This window comes from Clytia hemisphaerica, unplaced genomic scaffold, assembly GCF_902728285.1.
Source record: "Clytia hemisphaerica strain Z4C2 unplaced genomic scaffold, Clytia hemisphaerica genome assembly, whole genome shotgun sequence".
Classification (NCBI taxonomy): Eukaryota; Metazoa; Cnidaria; class Hydrozoa; order Leptothecata; family Clytiidae; genus Clytia; species Clytia hemisphaerica.
Window position 1 is genome coordinate 1,178,423 of NW_027104240.1, and position 6,290 is coordinate 1,184,712.

Genomic DNA, 6,290 nt, shown 5'->3' on the forward strand with positions numbered 1-6,290 from the left:
CGAGTTTCAAATTGTATTCGGAGATTCTTTTTCTCGACGCAAACGTACAAAGTTAACGAACTACGAATTCCAGCGGTTATCTTCCTGGTGGAGGATTCGTTTGGCCAAAGTGAAGTTGTCAGTGTTGCCTTAATGGTCAACGAAACCAAAGAAAATCTTATTTGGCTGATCGAAACGTTTTCGAGGGAGAATGACACAGCGAAGCTTCGGGTCGTCATGGCGGATAAAGATATCAATGAGCGCAACAGGATTAGTGACATTCTTGGTGTATCAATTCTAATCTGCCTCTTTCACGCACTTAAAGCGTTTAAGCGTGAGATGACAACACTTCACTTCAAGCGTCCACCAAAGAAGAGGCAAAGTCTCTCTTTGAGAGCATGTGTTATGCCCAGAACGAGAAGGATTTTGTCGACTTGGAAAATAAATTTTTGGATTTAGGGTGTCCATCTCTTACAGAGTACTATGAGAAAAATTGGCGCCCTATATCGAACGAATGGGTAAAGTGCTTTAAAGCCAAATCAGGGGACTTTTTGAATTCGACCAACAATCGGCTTGAAAGCTTTAACAGCAAGTTGAAATCACTGCTAGGCCATCGGAGCAGCCTGAATGAATTTGTCCGTGGCTTTTTTACCGTGCTGTCTGCAATACGATCTGAAAGAGACAAAGCCGCTGCTGACGAATTCCTCAAGTCAAAGACTTTGGTTCCAGAAAACACGACCGTCGCTGCTATCCGAAGTCATCTGACTTCGTATGCTGCGGACTTTGTGTGTCAAGAGCTCGCTGCTGTGTCGAAGACTGTTGTTCGTAACAGTACAAATACATCCTGTGATTGTTGCTTTCATCAGTCAATGCGCCTGCCTTGTCGTCACATTTTCCTGACTCGATCGTTAGCAGGGCTTTCGATCTATGACCAATGTTTGTCTGACGATCGTTGGTCAAAGTCTTTTTGTCACGACAGCCATCTATTATTTTCTCAACCCTATATTCCACCAGTTGGAATTAAAACTGTATCTTCGTGTCGCCCCACCAAAGCCTTCAACCACGTAGAAAGGTATAGGGATGCAGCAGCCTTGTGCAAAAACCTTTCTTCGTTGGCTTCAAAGGCTGGTGGCAGCACATTTGTTGAAAGAATGCAAGTCCTCAAGACTCTCGAAACCATATGGAGGAATGGTCAAGAGGCCCGTATCCTTTACTCTAGTGATCGATCGAGCCCAAAAGAACCGAGCATATCTGAAGAAGATCAAGCAGACAAATTAACTGCCGTAATCGAACCGAACGAAGCAGTTATCGAACCGAACGAAGCAGTTATCGAACCGAACGAAGCAGTTATCAAACCGAACGAAACAGTTATCAAACCGAACGAAACAGTTATCAAACCGAACGAAACAGTTATCGAACCGAACAAAGCACATATCGAACTGAACGAAGCAGTTATGGAACCGAACGAAACAGTTATGGAACCGAACGAAGCAGTTATCGAACCAAACGAAGCACATATCGAACTGAACGAAGCAGTTATCAAACCGAACGAAGCAGTTATCAAACCGAACGAAACAGTTAAGGAACCGGACGAAGTAAAATCAACCGTCAGACCTGATGAATCGACACGAATCACTCCGTCTTTTGATGTTAGTGGCCTGAAATTGCCCTCTGGAAAAAGCCCAAAAGGAAGACCAAAGGGGGCATCATTGACGTTCATAGGAAAAACAAGGAAAAGGAAATTTAATGGTATTTATTATTTCTACAGCTGACGAATTAAACAAGTCTAAAATTCTTTAAAATTATTTCAAAAATCGAATTAACAATTAGAGACCCCTCCGTAAAAGCACATATTACCAGTGGATACCCTCTAAGTTTTTTTACGAAATTTTACGAACTTCGATTACACAAAGTAACAGAATTATTATCAGCTGCTTACAATTCACCATAGCCAGCGAAGAAAACCGTAGACAGTTTATCTGTATTAGTAGGTTATATATTTTTTACTGATACTTAAGAGGTACCCACTGACGTTTAGCTACTGGAAACATTTTTTATTAAAGAACCTTTATAAGAACACGAGGATCAATTTTTGCAATCAATTATGGCAAAAACCTAAGAATTCAGCCTGTTGAAAATCACGGCAATGTCGATCCTAACCCAAAATTTACTGGTTCTCGTGTAAAACAAGCCAATTTGTCAACCCTAGTTCTTTAAAATGAATAACGCTGTAGTCCGATCTGTTAGCGGCAAAATAAATAGTCTAAATTACGATTGTATTTTTTTTAGCAAAAGATCAAACGAAACAAAATTCAACTAAGGTGCCAAGTTACTGCCAGAGGTAATGACCTGTTAATAATTCTACTGATATACATTTCTCACAGCTCATGACCTCTTGTTACTGGAATGAGTTAATAGGGCTTACCAAAGAAAAGCAAATTCGTTAATTTTTAATTTCCACCTTTGGAAGATTTTTTGAAATTATTGTTCTCGTGATTACCTTTTTTCACAATTTATAATTATGGCAAGACAAGAAAGGTAAAAAAATTATTTTTAAAACATTCCTTTCACCAACGATGTAAAAATAATAGATAACCAACTTGCCTTGATTCTCAAAAAACATCCATGTTACGGTTGTAAAAATATTAATGACATTTTGCATCGTAAAAGGTGCAATTAAATAAAAACTTGCTTCATTTGCAACCTTCTATTGGACAAAATCGATCACGTGATGTATATTTTTCCAAAATTTGGGTTAGAAAAAGTGTATTTTCCCATAGGCAGCCTCACAGAAGGAATTTTTGGACCTACCTAGAGGTCCTATAAATTAACCTTTGTTTGTCCGTCCGTCCGTCCGTCCGTCTGTTACCAGTTTCTCGAGATTGGCTCATTAGTTTTTTCTGATCTTTGGCACAAAGATGCAAAATGGCAATGCCCAAAATGTGACGGAGCCCGATTTTCGAAAAAAAATTTTCCGCCCGAAGGTGCCGGAAATATGCCGGAAAAACCGGTTTTTTGACATTTTCTCGATATTTCATCATTAGTTTTTTCTGATTTTTTGCTTTAAGATGCGTATTAACAATGCCCAAAACATGTACCGTGAGTATCACAACGCGAATAAATTCGAGCTGTGAAGACAAAGTTTTTTTTTAATACAAAATCTTGTAGAAAAACGCTCGCAAAGTAGATGTTGCCGTATAAACCACGGATTTACAGCAGAACATACTTACGCAGCATGTCCGACTTGCTTTTTGGGGCAAAATTACCAGCTGCGGGGGAGAACTCTGCGAAATCGTCAAAACATAAACAAAAAACATAAACAAATATGGCGATTGAATTTTTTTTATCAGGAAAATTTAAGAGTTTATTTTTGCTGTATTTAGTGTGAAATTGATTGGAAATTTAGAGTTTTTTTGCTGTATTTAGTGTGAAAGTGGTTGGAAAAAAATTGTTACGAGTGTATGGTATTACTAATGATGATAAAAAGAAAAAGTTACTTGACATATTCCTTTTTTCCATTTTATTTAGAAAAAATGTAATGACCTCAACACCACTAAAGACCGCCAACTCGTCAACTTTTATTGAGATAGACCAATTATGTTTCATTTGTGGTGTTGACATTTTTTCTGATGATGTAGAAGCTCCAGTTTACTTTTTATTAAAAAACAAGACATTCAGTCGAGTACTGAGCGGTCTTTTCAAGTCATCTCTATACAAAAAAGAAAAGCAAAAAGACCTATCGAATGAGAACATCATAATGTTCCACCGCAGAGTAACTTGTGTTTTGAATCTATCAAAGCAATTAAAACACTAGAAATCTTCAAATCCCACGATATCCAAAAACTCGAGAACACGCAAGCAAATTGATTTTGCAACGGTATAAATTGAAACTTGAAAATGTTATTAACACTTAGTTAATTGGCATAATTAGTGAGATTAGATATAATTTGATCATTTTTCCGATTTCATTTTTAGGGCCTGTCTTCTTTGGAATCAAGATGGAGCAAGAAACGAAGACTTTTTATAAGAACAAAAAAACTCATCAAGCATTTGCTTTGCGTTTGTTTTTTTTTTACCAAAGCTGCGAAGATCACATGTCAGAAGGATAAGCGAGCAATAGAAGAACATAATAATCTGCACAACACTCTTGTATCACAGAACCCGGTGGGGACCTACAGCGGGAAATTTCTATTGCAAAATATCTTAACGGGGAAGAAAATTTGGGGTTTTAAATGGTCAGGGAAAAATTGCGACGGCGTGTACTTTTGTTAACTCTTCGAAATTTTCATCATTCCCCCCAAATTTTTCAAGTTTATCCCCTTTGGAAAGTTCTATCGGCTATCTGAGCCCCTCAGAATGACTTAATTACTCAATATGGAGTTTTTCTCTCCCCAATTCATAAACGGATGATATACATTGTCCCGGGACATTTACTAACACGCATAGACGTACATTTTCTATATTTCATATATAATAGAACACCCCTTTCTCATTGACCCAGTGAAGTTTTGAAACCCACCGGGTCTTAATATAGGATCTCCAAAGCTCACTAAGTGATAACCTTTAACTTCCTCTGGTAGGGAAAAATTGACTTTCAACTAATATTCAAGAATTCTTAAAAAAACTGAGATTGACCGGGGTAAGACGGTAAGACCATAAATAAGATCTTTGATTTGGGTTCTATGCAATTTCTTTCACCGGGTAATTCATCATTGAGTGGAGCTGACCGGGTCACTGATATAGGGGTGTAATAAAAGAATTTGTATATATAATCTCCGTGGATACAATCGGGTGCATAGTTCTTCGCGCTTCGATGGTGATTTTTCTGTAGTGTTTTAGTCAAGTTGACAATTAAGAGTCATTTCTACCTGAGAACGATCTCGATTATCGGTTCACCCAGTGGTCCCTATAAAAGGCAACGAAAAAATTGTCATGAAACTAATTTTGCGGTATATTCAGGGCTTCATTAGATTATTGAGCTTATCTTTAGATAGAAGTCAACGACCTTAAATAGGGGTGTATGACAAAATTATTTTACTAGAAGAAAAGATACATATTAAAATGGTATAAAGGATGACGATAAAATCAGGTGAAACATTCGAGAACGAAATACCTTTTCCTAATTAATGTTGTATGTGCAATATGACGATGCGTTGACTTCTCGATCCGGGATACTTGATAGCTGTACCATTATTCGGCAAGTCCATTTGGAATATCTAGAAAGAAAAGCAATATATTCAAATTATTTTAATCTTCAACTGGCAAAACCACATCTTAATACCGATCAAATATGAAACAGTTTGACCACAACAGCGTTTCAAAAACCTTTCTAACATTTTTAAATGTCCATCATGTGGCGTTAGAAGATCTTTACAGTCCCCAAACCGGTGAAATTCTGTACTCAAATACCTTACGTATCTGCCGCTTTAGGTGGATTCAAACTTCGCTTGGTAATTGAAAATGGCATCGACCTCTAACTTCGCGTGGAGTAATTGAAAATGGCATCGACCTCTAACGTTAGAGGTCGATGAAAATGGTAAATTCGTAATTTTCATGAGTTTTGGCCCTTTTCGCAAAACTTAGTTCTTGCTATAAATTGAAAATCCGTTAAAACTAAAGAAATTGGTGAAATCTAGTGAAAAAGAGGCTGCTTCGCAGCGAATTTTTTAAAATCCTCAATTCTCTAAAAAAAAGTACATGCGAAAATTAATCGACTTAGGGTAATAATAGCGGTATTCTAAGTCGCGTCATTAAGACAAAAGTGACGAGAAAGTAAAAAATCCCACTCACACAAGACAGAGATGTAATGTGTATTCCGACAAGGACATGATGTGTATTTCCTTCGTTGTGAGACAGGGAGATAGGAAAGCAAAACATCACTCGCACACTCCCCAGGCACGACGCAACGGGTACGGCAGTACGGCGGCCGCCGTACCAGATTTTCACAAAAATACCCGAAGTTTTCCTCTTCGTCGGTCAAATCGCTATAAAATCGCTTAAATTTCCTCATTCGCCGTACCAGATATAAAAAGCTTCCGTCGTGCCTGCTCGCATGAGACAGGGATGTAATATGGTATATTTCCTTTGTTGTGACACAGGGAGGTGCGAGAGGCGGGAGAGCTAAAATACCACTCGCGTGATACAGGGATAATACGTATCTGATAAAATAATATTTCTTCCCACTATTTTACCGAGATTTTTACGTTGCCTTAATATACATTAATGCTTGTGAGAAAGCATAAAAAAACAAGCTTTTATGCCCTATTGATCGTGATATATAGAGGGCCTTAGATAATATCCTTGAACTCATT

At 37.8% G+C, this 6,290-nt stretch overlaps 1 long non-coding RNA gene across 1 annotated transcript; it reads right to left on the reverse strand.

Annotated features, from left to right (window-relative positions):
• Positions 1 to 4,408: 4,408 nt before the first annotated feature.
• LOC136816291 (uncharacterized) lies at positions 4,409 to 5,272 on the reverse strand. Its single transcript, XR_010847907.1, has 2 exons — positions 5,093 to 5,272; positions 4,409 to 4,885 (listed from the first exon to the last, which is right to left on the reverse strand). It is a non-coding gene; the product is annotated as an uncharacterized lncRNA (long non-coding RNA).
• Positions 5,273 to 6,290: the final 1,018 nt, after the last annotated feature.